Source organism: Tenrec ecaudatus, chromosome 4 (genome assembly GCF_050624435.1).
Source record: "Tenrec ecaudatus isolate mTenEca1 chromosome 4, mTenEca1.hap1, whole genome shotgun sequence".
NCBI classification, from domain to species: Eukaryota; Metazoa; Chordata; class Mammalia; order Afrosoricida; family Tenrecidae; genus Tenrec; species Tenrec ecaudatus.
The window spans coordinates 158,426,876-158,452,629 of NC_134533.1; the positions used below are offsets into that span (position 1 = coordinate 158,426,876).

Genomic DNA, 25,754 nt, shown 5'->3' on the forward strand with positions numbered 1-25,754 from the left:
AACTAATTTTAGAAAGTCAAATAGTTATACAAAACAAGAAAAAACTTTCCTATAACAATGTACTAGAAAAGCATGTTCTAATTTAGTTCCATTTAGAAAAATCTAGAACCTCAACTTATTTTGGTATCCACTTAGTAAGCATAATAGTAATGAATGTTTCTAGCATAGTGGCATACCCATTAAGCTGTTAACCACAAGGTCAGCAGTTCAAAACAACCAGCTGCTCCTTAGAAAAAATATGAGGCTTTCTACTCCTATAAAGAGTTACAGGTGCAGTCTGTGATATACTCGGAATCAACTCAGTGGCAGTGCTTTTTAGTGAGTTTGAGAGCTCCTAATCTTTCTATCAGGAGGATCTTGGCGCAAAGCGGAGGATACCAGAAAGATATTGACTGTGCCAAGGCATTCAACTGTGTGGATCATAATAAACTATAGATAACCTTTACAAGAATGGACATTCCAGAACACTTCATTGTGCTCAGGAGGAACTTGTACCTGGATCAAGAGACAGTTGTGCAAACAGAGCAAGGGACTACTGCATGGTTTAAAACAAGCAAAAGTGTGCTTCAAGGTTGCATCCTCTCACCATATTGTTCAATCTGCATACTGAGCAAATAATGCGAGAAGCTGGATAATTTGAAGCAATGCGGTATGAGCATTGGAGGAAGGCTTCTCAACAGCCTACGATATGCTGGTGACACAACCTTGCTTGCTGAACTTGAGGAAGACTTGAAGCACTTGCTGATGCAGATCAAGGATTGTAGCCTTCAATGTGGACTATGACTCAATGCAAAGATGACCAAAATCTCTACAACTGGACCAATGGAGAAAAGATTGAAGTCATAAGGATTTCGTCTTGCTTGGCTCCACAATCGATGCTCACAGACGCAGCAATGAAGAGGTCAAACGTTGTACTGCACTGGGTAATTCAGCGCTCAAGACCTCTTTAGAGTATTGAAAAGCAAGGATGTTACTTAGAGGACTAAGCTGTGCCTGACCGAAGCCACGGTATTCTCCATTGCCTCATCTGCATGTTGGACATGGAATAAGGAAGACCACAGAGAACAGATGCATTTGAATGGTGGTGCTGGAGAACATTGTAAGTACCATGGACTGCTAGAAGGACAAACTGATTGGTCTTGAAAGAAGCAGAGCCAGCGTGCTCCTAGGAGGCAAGGATGGCGAGGCTTTGTCTTACATACTTTGGACATATTGTGAGAAGAGACCCGTCCCTGGAGAAGGACATGCTGCTTGATCGAGTGGAGGAGCAGAGATAAAGAGGAAAGCCCTCAAGGAGCTGGGCTGGCACAGTGGCCGTGACCATGGGCTCAATGATAGGACAATTGTGCGGATGAGGAGGACTGAACAGGGTGTCGCTCTGTTGTGCACAGGGTAGTAACTGACGCCATGGCACCAAGCAACAACAACAACATTTCTATAATAAGACACAGTTACACCACACACATGTCATCCGCCCAGCTCCTGCTCTGGGGTTATCTGCTTTTAGAGATTCACTCCTCCTTCTAATCAGAAGAGAGCAAGGATGGGAAATGCCTGGCCCTCAGGCCAGATAAGGCCCGTGAAATCATCAGCCAGATAACATCACACGCCTCACCAGGAAAAGCAATTCTATCCATCACCTTAAGGGTCAGTTAATTAAATATGTGACCAAATATAGCAGGCTCACTTTTATGTTGATAATTTGTATGGCCCATGAATGATGCTCTAAATATTCAACTGGTCCTTGGCAGAAAAAAAAAGGCTCCTCCCACCCCGTACTAGAAGAAGATAAGATAGTTCATGGGGAATGCGACATGCAGCGTCTCCACTCGGAAGACCCTGTCTAATGTAACTTGGGTCTTGAGGTTTGTGAATTCTGGCAGGACTTCAACCTTGTGTACACCTCCAGTTTTCCAGCTCCAGTTTTCATCACTTCCCAAACTTATTTGGCCTACTGCACCCTTTTGAGAGAAAAAAAATCACTCAATACCCGCTGGACAATTAAACACTTTGGCCCATAATCCAGGACAAAATGTAGGAATCTGCATTTTCAGCTCCCCCTGGATCATTCCAGCATCCCCCCCAGGGAGAAGAATCACCCACTTTGGGAAATACTGCTTTAGAGTGTTTGTTGGTAAATATTTAATTCTCTATTGTGTTTTCATAACTATCGGGATAGTGTCAAGCTCTGGTCTCTGATATTTCATCTGAAAAACAAATAAAACAGATTTGTGCCCATTCTCAGAGCTTGGGGCTTCCTGTCCCAGGCAAAGCAGAAAACCCAGGAACCAAAGAAGCTCATTCCAACATTCACAACTCTGCTTAGTCATTCCCACTCAATCGCTCCTCCACAAAAGCCCCAGGCCCTGGGCTATCAAAGCCATAAAGAGGACAAGGCACTGCCTCTACATATAAGGGAGTCTCCCGTATTCTGCTTAGTTGAGTGAAGGGAAGGGAGCCGACCCAGGAAGACCGTGTGATCAGTGCCATGGGGTAGGTCACCACCAGGGAACAGGGCTCTAGAAGAGTGACCAGCAAAGGGTGTCGGAGGAACATGACTGTGGAAGACAAGGGGAAATAATTTACCACTGGTGATGACACCCCAGGTGTCAAATTGGCTCATTCATTGGTCATAGACTCCTCGCCCATAAGTTACCACCACTATGTTCTTTGTCTCAAAATAACAGGAGTCAACAAAACGACTCTCTGCAATGCCTGCCCTTCTAATCAGTTTCATTCTGGATTTTAAAAATCACCAACGTTCAGGTAGAAGCTAGTTCAAACAACATCCAAAGGTTGTCCAGATGGCAGAGAGATTTACAGAACCCACCACTCACATCGCTATGTGTGTGTACAAAATAACAGTTCTAGCAGACGGGAGGCTAGGGTTCATTGTGTGCCCACTCCTGCTGCTTGTTAAGTGTCCACTCGATCCTGCTAAACCACCCCCCAAATTCCAAACTCTGCCATCCAGTCAATTCTGACTCAGCAACCCCATAGGACAGGGTAGAGGTGCCCCCTGGGCGCGTCGGAGACAGGAATGCTGACAAGAGTAGCTGCCCTTTTAGTTGGCAGTCCAGCACACAGCCCAGGAACACACAAATACTCCTGAGAGTCAGGGTGGTGGAAGGCAAAGAACACATGCATGCAAATGAAACACTGGCCCTAACTGATATGTTACTTATCTAAAACCAAATCAACATGCCATAGCCTCACACGTTTTCACAAATCTATTTCTTTAATTAAAATTTCCATAAAATGTTTTCTCGTTGAAGGAGCCCTGGTGGTGCCCTGGGTCACGCATTGGGCTGCCCGTCACACTGCCAACGGGTTGAACACACCCTGGCACCCCTGGGAGAATGATGAGGCTTTCAGCTCCCCTGACAACTAACAGTCCCAGGAAACAAAAGGAGCTGTTTCTCCCTGTCCTATCGGGGCCCTGGGAGTCAGAATTGACTTCCACTAGGAGTCAAAATTGACTTGATGGTAGTGAATTTGGAGTTTTGTATCTAGTCTTGGAAAACCACGGGTAACAACTCTGCTCTGTCCTATAAGATCGCTATAAGTCGCAGTCGACTACAGGGCAATGAATCTGGTTTGGGTTTATTTCCTAGTGGATGCTTGTTTACCTTGGACAGGGGACTAGGCTGGGGTGTCATGGTTACAAGAAAGATGGGGCATTCTGCGCCTGTAAAGACTTACCGCTGTGGCAGCTACAGCAGTTCGGCTTTTCAGTTAGCAAACAAACACCCTAAGAGTTTGTCCCACTGCATCTAGGTACACATGTGTTTGATATAGTTGATGTTTGGATTGGCTTAAGAGCTATAAGAGTCCCCAATTAAATGATTAGAAACAAACAAACAAAAGAGTTTTCACCCCACCCCCCACCCCCGCCCCAGGGGAGGATGTTAAAGACGGAGTTCCCAGAGAGTCTCCCAACACTGAAAGATTCAACAGGGCATGTAGTCTTCAACCCAAGGTCCAATCACAGGAAGCTTGGCTGAAAACCACACTTAGGGGTCAGGAAATGAGGCAAAATGCAGGTCTACTCCCAGGTCACCGGAAGAGACCTTGACACAGTATCATTAACAAATTTAGCATCCAATAACAGAAAAGTAGGTGGAGGGAGACATCAGCCAGTGTAAGACATGAAAAAATAATAATTTATAAATTATCAAGGGTTCATGAGGGAGGGAGGGGGGAAATGAGCAGCTAATACCAAAGGCTCAAGTAGAAAGAAAATGTTTTGAAAATGATGATGGCAATAAATGTAAAAATGTGCTTGACACAATGGATGGATGGATGGATTGGGATAAGAGTTGTACAAGCCCCCAATAAAATTATTTTAAAATTTTAGCATCCAAAACAAAAAGAACTCCCACCTCGACCCTGAGGCTATAGGGCCAACAGGGACACTTCTGCGCCAGGATTTTCGTTTCTCCAAGTCCTAGTTTTTAATGTGATCATGATAGGGGAGAGGAACAGCATGAGGGGAGCTAAGCTCATGGGAAAATCCCATCATCTTTTCCTTCGCTTTTTGCCCTCATATTTTGAAGCGCACTCATATTTGCTTCCCCACTGGCTCTGCCTGCTCCAGAACCAGTTTTAAGTCAAGATATGAACCATTTACATTCCGAGTGGCTTTCCATGCAATTTCCCGTTGGGTGGTTGTTTTTTCTTATGAAAAAAGAGCCCTGGTAGCGCTGCCGGGAGGGTGTTGGTTTGCTAACTTCAAGGCCAGCAGTTCAAACCCACCTCCTTGGGAGACGTCTGTTCCCATGAAGCCGTCTGTTCCAATGAAGACGGCGAGCTTCAGAAACCCTCTAAAACGATGGTTCTCTACCTGTGGGTTGCGACCCCTTTGGGGGGTCAAACGACCCTTTCACAGGGGTTGCCTATGATCATAGGAAAACATATATTTATGTTAGTCTTAGGAATCGAGACGCTGTTCCTCTATGGTCTCCAGGCAGGCCCGCCCACATGCATATACGCCCACATATTGTTACCCATGCTATACTGTGCTTCAAGACAAAATTTCATTTATTTGTTATTAGGAATAAATATTTCACAGTATATAATTACCTATTATTGTAGTGATTCATCACTATCCTTTAATTATGTTCAATTTGTAACAATGAAAAGACATCCTGCACATCTGATGATTCACACAGTAGCAAAATTACAGTTATGAAATAGCAACTCAGGAGAAAGGACCAGGTGACCTGCTCCGGTTCTCCGCGGTTCTGGCGGATTGCTCCATTGACCACTATGAGTTAGGATCCCTTTGCCAGCAGACAACAGCAGCAGCGACCACTAAAGGATCCGGCATCCAGTTCACTTGTCCACATTCACAGGACGTCAAACTGGAATTTGAATCCATGCCGTCTGACCCCAACGTGTGTTCTTAAATTCTGTGCAACCCACCTTCGACCTTTGCCTCCTCTGCTCTGCACCAGCCTCGTTGGGGAAAGGACATTTTAGCATTACTCAAATGCACATTACACAGTGATAGCCGTAAGCTGTCCCCATTGGCTCTCTTTCCCTGTCATTCATTATCTCCACAGCCTTCAAAGGATCACCGGTATGGCCAAGTGAGCAGCCTCCCAGGCCCACTCTGCCCCAAGCCTGCATGCTCCTTATTATTTCCTCTGGACTGTCCAGCACCCCACCCACAGTGCACCCCCAGTCCCTTCTCACGCGGCGCTCCTCTCCAAACCCACAACAATCACCAGCATGTGTGACGTTTCCTGAAACTACTGCACTGAGGACACACCTCTGGCAACACCCCACCAGTCAAAATGATTGATTGACATATATGTCTGATTACTCCCCCAAGAGCCCAGGGGACTGCTGGGCACAAGGCGGCCACTCGAAAGCCCCAGCCGCTCTGAGGAAGAATGAGGAGGCCTTCTGCTCCTGGTGAGTTACACCAACCAACCAAACCAAACTCTACCGTCGAGTCTGTGCCGACTCATAAACCATCTGTAGAACAGGATAGAACTGTCTCCTGTGAGTTCCTGAGACTAAAACTCTTAACAGGGGTAGCAAACCTGTCTTTCTCCCGAGAATGGACTGGTGGTTTCAAATTGCCAACTTGGCGATCAAACAAGTAACCATCACCCTGTCCTACAAGGTCGCTGTGAGTTGATATAGACTTTCTGGCAGTGAATTTGGTTGGAGTTTTGCTACCACTACCCGGGGAGCTTTTGAAGAAACTAGCTGTGACTTACTCATTTTTAAATTCTTAGTTCTTATGCCAAACTGATTAAATAGGTACTTTTGATAAATGTCTTAAATCATTGTTGTTGTGATGGGTTGCCAAAGAGTCCTTTGGTTTATGGGAAGCCCGGTGAGCAGAGCAGCACGGGGCTGTTGGGCTCTCGGGATTGTCTGTGCCCTTTCAGAAGCAGATCGCCAGGCACCCCTGTCTTCATAGGCACCCCTGGGTGCATACAAACCACCCACCTTGCAGCTAGTAGCTCAGCAGTTAATCGTTGTACCATCCACATCACTAGCTGTATCAGACTAAGAAGAAAAGGTTAGATTTGCCGATTCTAACAATGTGCAGAGCCCCTCAAAGCCATTTTCTTAGATAATTTTTAAAACAATCCTAGGAGATCCCCTCACCCACTCCCTACCCAAATTATTATTAGGCCAGAAATGACCGCAGGTTACAGGTTTTCCCCGGCACACCCCACAATCAGTGGTGGCAGACGCTCCAGCCAACACCATCATTCGCAAGAAGGAACTTCCGGGACCATCCAGTTTTCCTGGCTAGAGTCACCCATTCCACGGGTACTTTCTGGAGTTCTTCAAACTCCCAATGTCCCAGCCCTTCCCAAACCAATGGCTCTGGAAGTGGGACCTAGGTCACAGATCTGGTGACGCTCCACAAGCAACTCCGTTGTGCAGCCAATGCTGAGAAGCCCCGCTCCTTCCAACCCACGCACTACCCGGCAGAACTGCAGTTAATTTGTCTCGTGAACCTCTGGATGCACCACCTGCCAGGGCTTGGTCATCTCAGCACCTCTCCGATGGCAAGCACCACCTGCCTCTCTGCCTTGAACAGTGGAAAGAACCTGGCCCTAGGAGCACATGGCCAACTGCACCCTGGTGCAGGTTCCCCCGCTGACCATGTGGGCACATGGACAATTCTCCTGCCTGCTTCTCACATTTGTTGTTTCAGCCACATTTTTGTGTGGCTCAAAGGACCCTAGGTACAAAAAGGACTTTTGGAACTGGAAAGAACCATATGTCTTCTAAAGCTATGAAGACTTGCCAATTTAATTGCTTCTACAGAGGATAAAATAATATATAACAAAATATAATATACCTACTTCTCACTTACCAACTAGCTCATTCTCTGACATTTCACATGTATGACTATAGTTTAAAAATCTTCAATCTGATTAATTTGCATAGAGACCGTGTATATTTGGCAGTAATGAAAAACAAGGTGTAAGGTGTGAGGTGAGAATTGCACTCACCTGGCCATGAAGGCTGTGTATCAACTTGGCTGGGCCATGATTCTCAGCATCTAGGCAATTATGGGATGATTTGGCAATTATATAGTGATGTAGTCATCCTCCATTTTGTGATCAGCATCCATTTGCACATAATAACAATTTTCACCTAACTACTTGGTCTTTGGGATCTAACCTTGTTGATAAGTGAAGTGTGGTTGTAATATAAATGGACCATTACAGTCAATTCCCCCTTTCCTCACATTTTCAGCTTTCCATATACACTAAAAGCAGACAAATAAATACCAGAAGAGTGCTCACACAGAATTGTAGACTAGATACACGAGAGCACACAGAGTACATATTAGAAATAAGTTTTAAAAACAACTCACTCTTTTACAAGAAACCAAAATCATATACAGAAAATAAGAGTATATCTCATGACAATTTGTTCCCAGAAACTATTTTTCAAATGCTTTCCAGTAAACAAGGGCCAGTACTTCCTGTCAGAAACTCCTTTCTATTAACCTTTGATGTTCTGTGTGACTTAAAATTAAACTTATGTTTGTTTGTTTAATTCTTTTGAAGTTAACATTATTTGGAGAAGTCAATAAAATTTCAAGGCATTTTTAACCGATTACAAGGAACTATATATAACCTCCTCCCTGGGGGACGGACAACAGAAAAGTGGGTGAAGGGAGAAGTCAGACAGTACAAGATATGACAAAATAATAATTTGTAAATTATCAAGGGTTCATGAGGGAGGGGGAAGTGTGGAGGGAGGGGTAAAAATGAGAAGCTGATGCCAGGGCCTTAAGTGGAGAGCAAATGTTTTGAGAATGATGAGGGCAATGAATGTACAAATATGCTTTACACAATTGGTGTATGTATGGATTGTGATAAGAGTTGTATGAGCCCCTAATAAAGTGATTTTTTAAAAAAAACCTCTCTTAAAGGAGGAAAAATGTGCATCGTGTACTTTTGCGGCAGTTACAGACTAATTCCGAAATTCAACAGCTCCTATATAGTGACATACAAGTTTAGCAAAACAATTGCTTTAGTCTATAAAGAGGAATAAAAATAAGAATGAGATGTATCATTTGAAATCTTCAAATCACTACATCTAAGAGATACGAGAGGGCTTCAAATAGTTCCTCGGAAAATAGAATGAAAAAATCATGGAATTTTTCACAGACATTTTGGAGTTCCCTTGTATATATCCTTGCTGCTAATTTAAGTTGGATTTTAAAATGCATTCCCTCTGGGGTGATTTTAGCTTGTTTTCCTCATCAGCCTGTATTTCTTCCTATTCTCCAATACCTTCTGGCAATCAGAAGGCTTGTCAATCTTCATGAATCTCTTAGAAGAGGACGTTAGAGACTTGGCAATATCTGAGAGTTTAAAAGATGCTTTGGTATTGAAATCCCACGATGACAACTTTGACAACCCTAACAATCCAAGCAGAGCAAGTGCCGCATAGAATCACCTGCATCCCCTACGAAAGGGCTCTCTCCTGGGTCAGCATTTCAGGCTGCTGGTCTCTCTACAAAAGCACCACAGTCTAAAGCAAAACGCCCACTCCGACAACGTTCAACCACGTGCTCAGTTAGTGGACCAGCTGCTGTCCTGTTGATTCCAACTCTTGGTGAGCCTGCATGTGTGTCACGTGAGAACATCTCCGTGAGATTTTCAGTGACTGACTTTCCAGCATTAGATGGCCAGGCCTTTCTTCCAAGGCACCCTTAGCTGAGCCCCTTCACCACTTACACTTCCCAAGGACCCCACTATATCTGCGGAGTCCCGGGATGGCTCAAATAACTAACGCACTTGATTGCTACCCAGACGTTTGAAAGGTCCACCTATGAGCATCTCAGAAGAAAAGATCGACTTCTGAAAACTCAGCCACTGAAAACCCTGTGGGGCATGGCTCTGCTCTGCCATGCTTGGGGCCCCCATAAACCGGGGATAACTTCCAGCAACTGGCATGGTATGTGTTAGACATTTATACTAAGAATGCCCCTTTCATAGGAAGAGCATGCAATTATTGCACCCTACCCAGTCCTTTTCCACTCGGCATTTATTCTTAGATAGGTTTTATTTAGACTCATTTTTCTATTCACAACTATGCCTTTGAGTCAGACCTAGAGAGAACACTAACTTTCTCTGTATTGTTTAAGTATCACAAAGATGTCACTGCCACCGCGGGCCCACACTCACTTGGTGAAGCGGGTAGAGAATGAACTTCAAACTTCGATTTCTGGAAAGGGACTCTCTTCCTACATAGCAAACACCAGCCCAAGAAGAAAGGCATGAAAACACCAGCCAGACAGGACTTCTGTCTTCCCCTTGTCGTTCCTCTATTGTTCCCATCCAGCCTATTAATTAATTTTGCTCCCTTTTCTTTTTTCCCTCCTTTATAAATTAATCGAGCTTTCTAAAATTATTTTAGGGCCAGTTTTATATTATAGAATATCTGAGCAAACAAGCACCAAGAATTTCCTTATCCACCCTCCACTCCCGCCAAACGCAGTTCCCCTTGCGTTGCCAGGATACATTTGTCAAATCTGGAGAACCAAAATTAATTAACCAAATTACATTGTTTACAGCAGGAGTCACTCTTTGTATTGAAAGTTATAAAGGTTTTGACAAATACCTTTTCTAAATATCAGTCTCACTAAGCAATAGTACTTATTCCAAATCTATGATAAGTATACTTTAGACCAAATTATTTTATGTGATTTTTGAAGACAGGACTTTCCAACTGAAAGTATTCTCTCTAATGAACACTTAGAGGAAGCCTATTTTACCATATTAGAAGCCCTAAAAATGTTGTTTAATTTTAAATCTTAAAATATTTTACAAAGTATAGTCAGTATAGCTCATATTTATTTATGAAGGATCATTTTATTGGGAGGGTCTTACAGCTCTTATAACAATCCACACATCAATTGTACCAAGCAGAGTTGTTCATATGTGCCATCATCATTTCCTAACCATTTACATTCTATTTGAGCCCTTGGTATCAGCTCCTCTTTTTACCCTCCCTGCCCGCCTCCCACCCTCCTGACCCTTGATAAATTATAAATTATTATTCATTTCATATCTTACACAGACCACTGTCTGCCTTCACCCTAGCTATCTTCCCCCTTGCTCTTCCTACCTTTCCCCTACTCCCCATCTTCCTCCTACCCCCCTGGTATTGCTACTCCCATTTCTGTTCCTTCGGGACTTATCTGACCTGGATTCTTTGTGTCCTGAGCTCTTATCTGTACCTGTGTACCTGCTCCACCCTAGTCCTCAGTGAAAGGCAGGATTGGGGTCATGATAGTGGGGGAGGCGGGGGTGGGGTGGGGTAAGGAAGTCTCAGGGAAATAGAGGAATGTTGTGTGTTTCATTGGTGCTATACTGTGCCCTGGTTGACTCATCCCTTCCCTGTGACCCTTCTGTGAGGTGATGTCCCATTGTCTACAGATGGGTTTTGAGTCTTTGCTCCTACCCGCCTCATACTCAGCAATAGTTTTTTGTTTGCTTGTTTTGGGTCTTCTGATGCGTTTTACCTGATCCCCTCAACACCTCATGATCGCACAGGCTGGTGTGCTTCTTCTGTGTGGGCTTGTTGCTTCTCTGCTAGATTGCTGCTTGCTTAACTTCAAGCCTTTAAGACCCCACATATATATTTTCATAGCTGAACACCTTCCTCTTTCTTCACATTTGCTTATGCACCCATTGTCTTCTGTGATTGTACCACTTCCTCAATGTATTGCCATGTAAATTTAATTTCCTATGCCAATGCCTCTATTTTTATGAATTAATATATTTATATAAGTGCACAAATATGTTTTACCTCTATCCATAACTCTGCTTCATAGATCTTTCCTCTGTTTCCTTTTACCTTCCTCCTTTCCCACCATCACACTCCCCTCATTCTGTCTCTTAGTAATCCCTCTCAGCTAGATTGTTGTTGCTCCAACACCCCCAAGATCTCTATGCCCTCCTCATTATTGATTTTAACTCCCTAGTTGTTCCCCTCTCTATGGCATTGTTTGCTCACCGCTCTCTTCCCCTGCCTCCTTCTCTCCTAAGTCCCTCCCGAACATTCACTCCTGTTGCTTTCTCCTCAGGCTTGCTTCCCATGCCTATCTTATATAGGTAGGCAAACCAACAAAAATGTAGACAATACAAAAACTGAATAAAAATAGGGAAAAAAGAAATAGAAAAATGCATATAAAGAAAAATAATAATAACTAGCCAAAAAAAAACCCAAAAGCATAGCTACTTCCAGGTCTGTCCACCGATCTTTGTGATTATCTCCCTCACTGGTCCTGGGAGGTTCTGTGAACTGTCCCTCCTAGACTGAAGTCAATTTTGGGGGCTCCTCAAGGGCTTTGTGGCTTGGCTTGACTCCTGTTGCTGATCTGTTATGTTCCCTTCTGGTTCACCCACTGCGGGGGTTCAGACTGGACTCAATTCCTGCCATGTGTCCCCAGTATGCTCCAACGAGGGGTCATCGGGTCTGGAGCTATTGGCCATACAGTTCTCTCTGTGCCTTAGCAGCTCCATGCAGGGATGTCATCCTTAGGGCTTGGTGTACAGATATGGGGTCTAGAGCCTCACTCTCTCTTTTTCCTTCTTGGTTTGCTTTGTGGGTGCATGGCAGGTCAGCCTCTCTCCCCAACCTGCAGGTTTAGGGCTGTCCTTGTGGCACATACTTCTAGGGAGGGGGTCCATTTGACTCTTATTAGTGCCGGCCCTGTAGTCCACTCTTCACGCATTGCTCCGTGTAGTTACGTTGCCCTCAAGGTTTGGTGCGCCCTGGATAGCTTGTTTTTAAAGCAATGGAAATCTAAAACCTAAGAATGTTGAGGGTATATACATGCTTGGTTATAAGTACTGAAACCCAAATTCTAACTCATCAGTTAGTGCAAATGATGGCAGGTCTAATTTTTAAAAACACTTAAGTCAAAGCATCATTTCAAATCTAAAAATGTAACTTTTAATTGCTATTGTTCTATTGACATTTCAGTTCTCCACGCACCTCCACATCCATTACAATTGTGAGTAAAGGTATGGAAGGAGCTTCAATAAAAACGATTCAACCTTACGTAGTGTGTGAAAGTGTTGTACTTTTAAATATGGGTTCAATATCGTGGCTTCAGCCAAGTGTCTGAAAAGCTGGTTCCATTATGAATGTCCAAACCACTTCCCCTCAGTAAGTGCTTCTTCTTTTTTAAATATTTAAATCATTTTATTGGGGACTTGTACAACTCTTGTCACAATCCACACATATATCCATTGTGTCAAGCACTTTTGTACATTTGTTTCCCTCGTCATTCTCAAAACATTTGCTTTCTACTTGAGCCCTTGCTATCAGCTCCTCATTTTCCCTTCCTCCCGTTCCCCCTCCCCCATAAACCCTTGGTAAATTATAAATTATTATTATTTTGTGATATCTTACACCATCTGATTTCTCCCTTCACCCACTTCTCCACTGTCAGTTCCCCAGGGATGAGGTTATATGTAGATCCTTGTAATCGGTTCCCCCTTTCCATCCCACACTGACTCCACCCTCCCAGTATCACCACTCACACGACTGGTCCTGAAGGGTTCATCCGTCCTGGATTCCCTGTGTTTCCAATTCCTATCCGTACCAGTGTACATCCTCTGGTCCAGCCGGATTTGCTTCTTAAACATTTTCTGCTCTAAAACCTGGAACGTTGAACCATGAGCTCTGGGTTCATTTTTACCCCTAATAAATTGGGCTGAAGTGAGTCACTTGAGAAGTCCACCGTTGCTGCGAAGTCAAACCAAGGAAAGGCCTCAAGTCAGCCTACCCTTGACCAAGACTTCCGGGGTTTCTGGAGGTGCACTTCTCAAACACGGTTGTGCATACATGTCACCCAGGAGTCCCGTCTAGCTCAGATCTTGATTCTGTATGTCTAGGATGCGTCTAGAATTTGGCCTATTAACAAGCTCCCAGGTGATGCCAAGTGGCTGGCCCCAGGAACCATTTTGAGTAAAAGATTGCTGAAAGCTATGGGCTAGGCTATATACCAGGCAACCTCTCCCAACCAGGCCTCCTTGCCTGAACCACCCCAGTTCTGGCAGCTGCTCCTCTATTATCTTCCTGACGCTGTTGACCTACATAAACAACCTGCCCCAGGGTTCTGAGACTCAGCACCTGCCCAGGCACTCACTTCACAGCCTTCTCAGATCCATTCCAAAGTAGCCTCCAGGGAAGCAGGCGGAGAAGTCTTACCTCAATAGAGATAGGGCCCGCCTAAATGTGGAGTTGTTTTTGAACACAGTATTCAACATTCAGTACCCATCTCATTGACCTTGCCTCGATGAAGGACTCCTCCCTGGTTGCTATGTACGTGGGAAAAGACAAGGATGAATTATGGCCAATGAATCACAGCCTCGCTTTGAAAAGCGGTCCTACAGGGAGGCAGATTGCTCACCATGCGGGGTACGGTGGCCCCAGGGCTTCTCACATGTAGGACTTCGAAGGCCATATTGGCAATGATAATAACTGATACAGGTGTGATAGGAGTGTGGGGTGGGAGTAGGTTGGTAGGGAAGGAGGGGAGTTCGGGAATAATTTGTGATGGTGGGAGCAGGGCAGGAGCACTGGAGCGGATGGTGACTGCACAGCTCATTCTGGGTGCGATTCAGCCATGGAGGGAGGGATGCTCTCGGATGGATGTGGTGGTGATTGTACAGTTCCCTCTTGAGATGATTAAATTATTGAACTATTCAATTATACTATATGTAAATTGTGTGTCAACACAATTATTTGAAAAAGAATTTCAAAAACCATATTCACAAAACCTCAATTGAAAATAACAACATGAAGGTAAATCAGTGTGTCTGGCTTCATACAAGCCACGCTTTATTTTCTCACACGTGCGCACACACGCACATTTATGGATATGGATTAAACTTGCCGCAAGCAAGCACTCAGGACCCAGGCAGAGGGGATGTGCCAACAGAACGGAGGTAAGAGATCACATTTAACCTTAAACCAGGGTCCACTGACAATCCAGGACTTGACAGGATTGATGTATTTGCTCCAGGATAAAACTGGACACTTGATGTCAGCCTTTCGATTCACCTCAAGCATCAGCGCAGTTTCTGCTGGCAACCCCCGTGTCTGTCTGCACCGGACAGACAAGAGCCCTGGCCCATGTAACGGGGTCTCTCCTGCTGGGCTGAGAGGGGGCTTCTTATCTCATTGAGGTCTTCCCTTCAGACGCACTAAGAGGACACGGGAAGATTTTGAAAGAGCATCATCATTAAGGAAAACCATCCAGGTCATGACACAAGATGTGTGGAATTAGTTGTGCTGGGTTACTGGCTCTCTTCCTTGGGGTTATTCTGATGTAGACATGAAATAACTGATGGTCCTAGTTCGACCTCACAAATCCTGTTAGACTGGCCTATGAACACTGGTACAGTTAAGAGCTTTCGACACAAGGAATCCAGGATAGGTGAACCACTCAGAAGCAGTAATGGGAATAATGATTCCATGAGGGTAGGGGAAGGGGAGGAGAGGATGGGGGATTAATAATAGAACTGTGGGTGAAGGGATACATCAGATGGTGAGGTAGTTAGTTTATTGTGCCAACCTGGCCTATAAATACATTTGGGGTTAATTGAAGGCCCGAGGGATAAATGGCTCAGTGAGCCTCGTCTTTCTAGTTCTTGGGTCTCTTGCTTTCTGATGGTTGGACCAGGGTGCAGCTGCCTTAACCAGTTCCCTGCTTTAGCTGGCAAGGCTCACTTCCTGCAAGACATCCCAGACCACATGGACCTACCCCGATGCAGGCCTAAGTTCTGGAGCAGCCGTGTGGAGACCCCTGTCAGCGCTGAGATGCTCATACACTCACTGACTTGGCTTTCCTCCTGCAATTGGCATCATTGTGTCTGTTTTGTGAGATGGAGAAGGACTTTGTGGATTGGTGTCAGACATATGGGTTAATGGGTTAATGTTGGACTTGTGGGCTTGGGCAGCACTGGGTTGGGATGTTTTCTTGATACACACTTAACCTTTATATAAAACTCTCTCTTATATATGAGTTTCTGTGAATTTGTCTCTCTAAAGACTAACACAGATGGTATAAGATATGAAATAATAATAAAAATATAACTTATTAAGTGTTCATGAGGGTAGTAGGTTGAGGGAGGGAGGGAATAAAAATGAGCTGATATCAAGGGACTCATGTATAAAGATAATGTTTTGAAAATGATGATCGCAGCATCATTATTAGTTCATTTGATGTAATTGATATATGGATTGTTACAATATCTGTAAGAGCCCCCAATAAAATAATCAATAAAAAGAAATAACTGATGGTATTACCTTTTCTGTTTTGACAATTATTTGCAAAACCCAATGCCAGGAAAGGTGTCCAGGCCCAGGGATCGTGTTTATTTTGTTTCTGGGTGGGAAATAAGTACAGTAAGTAGCTTACATATGTCATGTGTAAGCATTGTTGTTTTCTCAGATAAAGCAAAGTTAAACAGTAGAGGGAACGTTTTACTCGTATAAATGTCGTCGGCATGCCTAGTTTTGGAAATTCAAAAGGTGCAAGCTCCCCAGCAACATTTGCAAATGGTTATTGTATCTGAATTAAGATGAGTGCTGGGCCACGCTTCCTCCTCTGAGTTTTCGGCAGTAAAAGAGAGCATTGCGCATGTATCAGTGTAGTAATCCACTGTGCATGTTGGTCTAACCAGGGAGGAAATCACGGCTCCTGGAAGCCACTGCCTCTCGCTTCTGCACAACCAGCTGCCCCGTTAACCATGTGCTTAAACATCCCAGCGAACCGATTCCCCGGCGAATTAGTGAGTTTGCAAGTCTGGAGTGAAAATTAGTTTGACTTTGATGCTCAAGATTTTAAATACACTCCAGCAGGGCATTTAAGATTTTAGCAGGTCTTTTTCACATGGGACAGCCAATAGTCATGCTTCTGTGCATTTTCCTTCTCTGTCCTTTCCTCCCAGTCGTCCTGCACACTGACCCTCAGGTCCTGCTCTCGAGCCAGCAGCACGAGGGATCTAGGTGAACCGCAGCAAGAGAACACACGAGGTTAGCTCTGGAGCTGAGTTCAAGAGGATGTCTCCTCTGTGGAAGAGTCTCCTAGCTCTCCGGATGTGGGATGTGGAGACAACCAAGGGGAATTGGCTCAGGGGTCAAAAACAAGCTCTTTATGAGAGTCACTCATGACGCAGGCCAGCGCCTCACCTGGGAGCTGTAACTCCCATTGAAGAGACATCTGCTGGCACCAGGAGACTCAACCAAGCCGAGTCTCATTACCCAAGATGCCGCTGCATGCTGGGCATCAGCGCTCCAGGCTATTGTGGAAGGAGGGATTGGCTTGGAAATAAAAATAAGAAGAAAAAAAAATCAACACCTGATTTCAGATAGATTTAAAATGAAACTGCTTCCCTGAGGTCATCTGATTCCACCAGGTCATCTGGTTCTAGGGAGAAAGATGCAGCAGTCCACTCTAATAAAGATTTAAAGTCTCAGAAACCCAAGGGGAGCGATTCTACCCTGTCCTGTTACAGAGTAGCTTGGAGTCAGAATCAACTCAATAGCAGGAGTTGTTTGTTTGTTTGGGTGTTTGTTTTTTTTAAGAAGAGCCTCTAATTGACCACATCGACGTTTTTCAAAGGCATTCCCTAAAAAAGCTTCTCTCACTCCCATCGAGTTGAAGTCAACTAAAAGTGACACTAAAGGACAAAGCAGAACTTCCCCTGTGAGTTTCTTGTCCTGTGGACAATTGACCTGAGCCTCCAGGCCCATCCTAGGCCTCACTGTCTCCAAACGCCCTCCACAGGGGTCACCTGCCCTGGCCAGACCCTGCCCCAAGCCAAGAAGTCCTGCCTCTGAACTCTGTCCCAGGGGAAATTTATCCAGTAACTACGGTGTTCCAAAACACTCACTGCCAAGCCAACTCACAGCCATGGAATCAATGTTGACTCATAGCGATCCTAAAGGACATGGCAGAATGGCCCTATGAATGCCCAAGGCTAGAGAAAGCCCCGTCTTCCTCCTGAGGAGCTGTTGGTAGTTTCAAACTGCTGACCTGGTAGGTAACAGCCCACTGCTTAACCATATGCCACCAGGGTTCCGGGGACCATCCAAAGCCTGATCACAATCCACAGCTTTCTATTTTACTTCTGTCTTCATCCTGTGGCTGCACGGTCAAGTCCAGTGGGTCGCTCATTCGATCTCCCCCCTTCCCCAGGGAGAAACCATAAAAGCAGAACTGTGCACATAAGCTCATGGTATCACATGCAGACAAAACACACTCCTCTTCCAAATGTTAGACATTTCCAACTGTTTGACTACATTTTACATTGAAAAAAAAGAAAAGAAAATGAACGAGCAACTTGCAATTTGCAAATCCCAAAGTCTTGCTTTTACTTTTCACCAAAGAAATGAATCAAATTCAGAGGATGAACGTACTCATTTGTCTTTCGCATATGTAATTGCAATTCATAATTAAAGACAGACACCACATACACACACACACATTACTTACCAGATGAACATTCAGTGCTGCTCGGAGAGGGGCTATCTTCTCCTAAATATCACATTGCTCAGAGATACGCAATGAATACGAAGGAAGACTACCTCTGTCAAAAATCATTCATATTTTAAAAATCATTTCAAAGTCAACTAATTCCTTCTTTTAATCACTTCTTGAGTTCAAAAGCAGTCTGGCATATATATATATATATATATATATATATATATATGCCTGGGGTGAGGTCCGGGTAGGATGTCAGGGGCCAAACCCAATCCAGGGATACATATGGTAGCCAACTAAAAATGGGGGGGGGGGGAGACATGGGTAGTGGGGAAACAGGACACTAACCCACCCAAGGGGAGGGTGTTGTTTTATATATCCACAGGAGAGGGAGAGAAGGACCAGCCCCAGTGTGCCAAGACATGAATGTAACCTACCGGCATGAAGCAGGGAATCAATAGAGAGGTCTGAGGGGCCGGTCCCCAATCCTAACTATGTGAACACCCTCCCTTCCCCCAGTAGAATTCACTTCAGAGGACAGCACTAAAGCTAGAGCTCAGGGAGAGGGGCGAGTCTGATCAGAGCACACAGGAGCAAACAAAGAGGGAAGGAGAGATTGTAGAACACATCCTGGCCCACCAAGGCCAAAGGCAACATTCCTGCTCAGAGCAGCCAGTGCACAGAGAGGACCATAGGGCTGGCCCCATCACAAGATATAACATCCCTCACTGACCCATAGCACTTCTGAGGGACAACACTGGAGGCACAGTGCAGGAATTGTGCCCGATCTGACCCCACCACTCCAGGCAAAATGCTAAGGGCATGCAACAGAGCAGCAAAGCAATGAAGTCCTCAGAGAATACCAAAAATTGACTTTGGGGCCAGGGCATGCCACCCCATCAGACTTGACTGGAAAACACTCTGAAAGGTGAACAAACAGACCTGGAACCATTGATAGGCTTTTCTTCTTCTTCTTTTTTTTTTTTTGGTTGTTGTTGTTTTGATGTTTTGTTTTCTTTTGTTGTTTTACTTTGCTCTGTCTTGTTTTTGTACTTATTTTTGTCTCTGCATGTCTATCTAGATAAGATAGGCAGGATAAACAATCTGGGAGAGAAAAGAAATGGGACCAATGCTTCAGGGGGACACAGGAGAGAGAGGGGCAGGGGAAAGGAAAGAGGGTGTCAACAAATCCAGGGACAAGGGAACACCTAGTGATCTAAAATCGACGCTGAGGAGGCAGGGTGTAGGGTGACTGGTGGGGCTTGATCAAGGACAATGTAGCCAAGAGGAATTACTGAAAATCTAATGAAGGCTGAACATGATAGTGGGACAAGAGGAAAGTAAAAGGAAATAGAGGAGTCGTATGAGCCCCCAATAATATGATTTTTAAAAGAAATATAGTAAAGAACTAGGAAGCAAAGGACATTATAGAGGTCTACATACAGCCATGTACATATGTAAATATATTTTATATAATGATAGAGAATTAGATCTATGTGCATATACTTATATCTTAAATATTAAGGCAGCAGGTGGACATTGGGTCTGTACTCAAGTCCTCCCTCAATCCAAGAACACTTTGTTCTAATAACCTGGCATTCTGTGATGCTCACCTTCCCAACATAATCAATAAAGACAAAATGGGTGCATAAGCAAATGTGGTGAAGAAAGCTGATAGTTCCAAGCTATCAAAAGATATAGTGTTTGGGCTCTTAAGGCTTTAAGACAAACAAGCAGCCATCTAGCTGAGAAGCAACAAAGCTCATATGGAAGAAGCACACCAGCCTGTAAGATCATAAGGTGTCAATGGGATCAGGGATCAGGCATCAACGACCGAGAACAAAAAAATCATATCAATGTGAATGAGAGGGAGCATGGAGTGGAGATCCAGAGAATGTACCTGGTATAGATAAGAGCTTGCAACACAGGAAATCCAGACAGATCAACCCCTCAGGACCAATAATGAGAGTAGCTATATCAGGAGGGTAGAGGGAAGGTGGGGGGAGAAAGGAGAACTGATTAAAACAATCAATATATAATATCCCCTCCAAGGGGGATGGACAACAGAAAAGGGAGTGAAAGGAGACAGTGGACAGTGCAAGATATGAAAATAATAATTTATAATTTACCAAGGGTTCATGAGAGGGATGGAGGAAGGGAGGGAGGGGAAGGGAGGGGGACAAAATGAGGCAATGATACCAAGGGCTCAAGTAGAAAGAAAATATTTTGTGGGGGGAGCGGGGAGGGAGGGAGAGGGGAAAAAGGAAAATGAGGAGCTGATTTCAGGAACCCAAGTGGAAAGCGAATTCTGAGAATGATGAGGGCAATGAATGTACAAGTGTGCTTTACCCAATTGATGTATGTGTGGATTGTGATAAGAGTTGTATGAGCCCCAATAAAATGATTTTTTAAAAAGAAAATATTTTGAAATTGATGATGGCAACATATGTACAAAAGTGCATGACACAATGGGTGTATGTATGCATTGTGATAAGAGGTGTAAGAGCCCCCAATAAAATGATTTTTTTTCGGGGAGAGCGTGAACGTAGTCCCCCACTACCACAAATTATGCAGTCAAGTTTCCCACATTTGGGGAAATCGCAGGGGTCAGCACATCCGGAGTGCAATGGATAAGCCTCGCCCTGGGAACACCACCTCGTGATCATGGTATCTCAGCCCTGGTGATATGATGGCTATGTCCTCGGTTGCTAACTGAAAGGCTGGTGATTCAAGCCCACTGGTGTCTCTGGGGAGAAAAGACCCAGTGATCTGCTCCCATACAGACTTAGTCTGAGCCCATCTATACACAGGTGAGCACCCTCTCACACAAGGGTGCAGCATAGCACTGACGGAACACATATCATTCCTCTAGTTCCTGTAGACTTTTCCCCCGCCCCACCATGACCCCAGTTCTACCTTACAAACCTGGTTGGACCAGAGCATGTACACTGGTACAGATGAGAGCTTTTGACACACGGAATTCAGGACAGATAAGACTCTCAGTAACAGTAGTGGGAGTAATGATTTCGTGAGGGTAGGGGGACGGTGAGGGTGAGGATGAATGGGGAGAAAAGGGGAAACCATCACAAGGTTGGATATATACCCCACCCCCAGGGGAACAAATAACAGAAATGTTGGTGAAGGGATACAACAGACAATGTAAGATACAGAATAACACAAATAATACATAATTGACCAAGGATTCACGAGGGTGGGAGGGTGGGGTAGCAAGGGAGGCAAAAAAAGGGAGCCGATACTCAAGGGCTCAAGGAGAAAGAAAATGTCTTGGAAATGTTGATGGCAACATATATACAAGTGTGCTTAATAGAGTTGAATGATGGATTGTCATAAGATTTATATGAGCCCCCCAATAAAATGATTAATAAAATGAAAAATTAGAAAAAGATATGCTGAGCATATTCTTCCTTTTTGATTTTCTAATTCTAGGTCTTTGCACATTTCATTATAACATTTCACTTTGTCCTCCGGAGCTTCATTTAGAAACTTTCTGTTCAGTCCTTCTATTCGCCATTTCTTTGCTTTAGCGACTCTGAGATCAAGAACAAGTTCAGAGTCTCTTCTAACACTCACTTTGATCTTTTCTTTCACTCGTTTCCTTTTAATGGCCTTTTGCTTTCTTTGTGGAAGCACTTCCGTTCTGTAGTTGTTAATGTTCAGTGCATCAAATCTTTTTGAGAAATGCTCTGAATTCAGGTGGGATATAATCAAGGTCGTGTTTGGGCTTTCGTGAACTTGTTTGCATTTCCTTCAACTTCAGCCTGAACCTACATATAAGCCATTGATGGTCTGTTTCACAGTCAGCCCCTGGCCTGACTTTAGCTGTTGATGTTGAGCTTCTCCACTGCCTCATTGCATTTGGTTTCTGTGTATTCCATCTGGAGAAGGCCACGTGTTTAGTCACTGGTTGTGTTGTTGAAATAAAGGTGTTTGCAATGGAGCAGTTGATGGTCTTGAAGCATTCTGTCACATCTCCAGCTTATTTTCTATCACCAAGGCCATATTTTCCACTACTGTTCCTTTCTCTTTCTTTCCAACCTTTGCATTCCAATTGCCAATAATCATCAATGCATTTTGATTGTATGTTCGATCAATTTCAGATGGAAGTTGTTGGGAGAATTCTTCAATTTCTGCATCACGAACTTTAGTGATTAGTGCATAAATCTGGATAATAGTGGTATTGACTGGATTTTCTTGTGTGCAGAAACATCCTATCACAGCAGCATTACAGTTCAAGATAAATCTTGAAATGTCCTTTTTGATAATCCAATGCCATTCCTCTTAAATCTGTCATTTAAAGAACCCACAGAACTTGGAAATAAAGCTACTGCTGGAGGCTGCCTTTTAGCCAATAAAAGATTGGTTTATAAACAATCTCTCTTAAACAATCAGCCATATGATAGTAAATGGTCAACATTTACCCAATGTTTCATGCTTTATGACAGTGGTAAGAAAATCTACTATCCAACTACATTGAACATTGTGTAACATAATCTCTTGTCAACTTGCAAAGAGGTGGAATGTAGCCTGTCACTCATGTCATACTCAATGAGGCCTCCATGTGGGCATGGCCTTCTCCTGAGGATTCTGGGAACTCCTTTTCTTCCTCCCTGGAGGCGGGAGACTCTCTCCGTTTCATCTTCCTGCTGACAAGCCACATGGAGCTACACTGATGCAGCCAGAGCCCTGGAGCTGGAACTGGAGGAGCCACGTGGAGACCCATGCCAGCTGAGATGCTTCTCCCACCACTGGATCCACAAGACTTTCCACCCACTAGCCTGTGATCTTCCTGCATCACTGCATGGCTGCGTGAGTCTTAAGAGGAATTTATGGACTAGTATCGACATATGGGGTACTATCGAATTTAGGGACTTGATCTGGATTGAGCTGGGATGTTTTCTTAATGTACAATTGCTCTTTGGTACAAAGTTCTCTCTTACACATATGAGTGTCTCTGGATCTGTTTCTCTAGTCTACATAGACCGTATACAGCAAATAGCAATAAGTCACATACATTGACCACATACGGCAAATAGCAATAAGCCCTCAGGTGCGAGGCGAGAGTAACACTGGCTGTGCTGGCTATCGGGTCAACTTGGCTGGGCCGTGACTCTCAGTGGCCATTCCCCATCTTCACGTAATGACCTGATCTCTGGAACTTGATGTCAATAAGTGAGGAGCAAGTGTCCTTAGTAACAAGGACGGCACGTCAAAAAGAGTATTCTCCTTCTCCTTAGTCACCACACTAACCCAGGCCAAGTTTATTCATTAAAAAAAAAGCTTTCTTTCACTTGCCCCAGTTTTAGGAATAGAATTATTGGTATCATTATTATTATTATTAAATATAAGTCAAAACTGTTGCCACTAGGGTCCCAGTACAGGATAAGTCAAAAACTGTTGTCACTACAGTCCCAGCCTAGACATGCACAGGTTTATTGCAAACAAAGCCCGTCGAAGCATGCCGTGGGGGTCACTGGAAGGCTGCAGAGACCTTCTCTCCCTCACATACGTGTTCCAGTGTCATCAGTGCTGCAAAGATGATCCGATTTTTAGAATCCAAATAGGGTCATCTTGATAGATTCTCCTAAAAGACACAAGATGATCACAGGAGCTTATTATGAGGAAGTTTTAAGAAAATGGAAAACCACATAGGTGATAAAAAGGCCAGGATCTTTTTATTTTCCTGACAGCAATGTACTGCTCATTCCTCAAAGGTAGCAAGGGCTGCCTTATGAGAATCCCTTTGGGGAACCTTAACCCTTCGACCCTACAGCTCTGATATTGCCCACTTCAGACTTCTTTTTGGTCCCCAACTCAAAGAACACTGAAAAGGAACACAATTTGAGTCACTTGAGGGGGGCCAAACTGCCATCTTGACACAGTGCGAGTTGAAGAGTGGAGACTTCTTCAAGGAAGGATTTGAGAGATGGGAGCACCACCATCAGAAGGCCTAGAGCGACCTCTTTGGGGGTTGATCGACCCATTCACAGGGGTCACCTAAGACCATCGGAAAACACATATTTCTGCTTCTCTACCCATCACCAGGTGGGTCCTCCCACATGCAGATATGCTGATCTGGTGAGAAAGAAGCTATCTCAACCTTCCAACTAACTTTGGCTTTTTACACATAGTGTCGCAAAATGTAGCAATGTAGTTTACCGTCGTTATATTAAGACTTTGACCCGTGCCACACCATGCTTTGAGATAAAACTTCATTTATTTGTAATTAGAAATAAATATTTCACAATATATAATTACATATTGTCTTGTGATTAATCACTATGCTTTCATTATGTTCAATTTATAACAATGAAAAGACATCCTGCATATCAGATATTTACATTATGGTTCATAACACTAGCAAAATTACAGTCATAAAGTAGCAAAGAAAATAATTTATGGTTGGGGTCACCACAACATGAGGAGTTGTATTAAAGGGTCACGGCATTAGGAAAGTTGAGAACCACTGGCCTAGATGAAAGATACACTGAGAAACAATAGCTTTACATTTTGGTGTCTTCTTAAATATTATATCTATTCTTTTGTAGCAATACTTTATGACTTAGCCATGTATATACAATTAATGATGATTGCTTAAATATTTAAAAAATCGAGAACTATTGTAGAAAAAAAGCACAGAATTCTAATGTACAGAATGCTAATACATTCTCTCTCCTGTTGGCTTACTGGATTTAAAATAAGGTAAAATTGTAGAGACCATGAAGTGATCTGTGGATGTCAGGGGCGAGGGGAAAGGGGAAGGGATGAAGGAATGAAGCACAGGGCATCTTTAGGGCAGCAAACCTATTCTGCAGGATAGGATAATGGTGAATGTGTGGCATTAAGAATTCATCAAAGGCCACAGGATTGAACACATAAACCATAAGCCACAATGTAAATGACAATTTTAGTTGCTAATAACATATCAGTATTGGTTCATCAGCTTAACAAATATCTCACAGAAATGCACGATGCAGAGAAAAGGGGGCCTATGAGAACACCCAATCGGGGGCACAATTTTTATGTAAAGCTAAAACTACTATCAAAAAAGTCTATTTTAATGCTAAAAATAAAAATCAGACTAAGTTTAAAAGTAATGAGACATAAAAATATTTATTTTCAGGCTGTAAAAAGCTAATCTCCAAAACCAGTCCCACTACCATCAATCCGGTTCCTGCAGGATGAGACTCAAACGGCCTCAGAGGGGTCCCAGGCTTGTTTTCCTCAAAGCCACAAAGGCCCCGAATGCTTCACATTCACTCTATTGAAGATCGGCTGGAAAATAACGTTGAAGAAAACTGAAGAAACAGAGAGCCCAATTACCCCTCATCTTAACCTAAGCACTGCTGTAATTCATGGCTATTTTTATAATTCTGTGTATGCATGATGCCACAAAGCAACTGCTGTCAATAAATTCTATCCAGTTACTAAAGGGATCACTTTTCAGAATGCATATGCTCTCTGCATTAACGGTGCTGCGGGACTCCACATTTTCTTAATGGCCGTGCCTCTTTCTTCGCTAGAATGTTTGTTAATGTCATAAATGGGTTTTTGCTTTTCATAAAATGATCATGGAAATTTTCAAAATCATTGCAGCAACTTTTTTTCCAGAAGTTTTTAAGGTTTAAGAACTCTCCCCACAAAAGTGAAACTCAAAACATTCAATATCATAAAAGAAACCAGGCTCACTGGCTGGGTAGAGAGTGAGAGTACAGAGACTGCAGCCCTCAATCGC

General features: G+C 43.7%; 1 non-coding gene across 1 annotated transcript; it reads right to left on the minus strand.

Annotated features, from left to right (window-relative positions):
• Positions 1-20,529: 20,529 nt before the first annotated feature.
• On the minus strand, positions 20,530-20,689 carry LOC142447355 (U1 spliceosomal RNA). The gene has a single exon (XR_012784094.1). It is a non-coding gene; the product is annotated as a U1 spliceosomal RNA (small nuclear RNA).
• Positions 20,690-25,754: the final 5,065 nt, after the last annotated feature.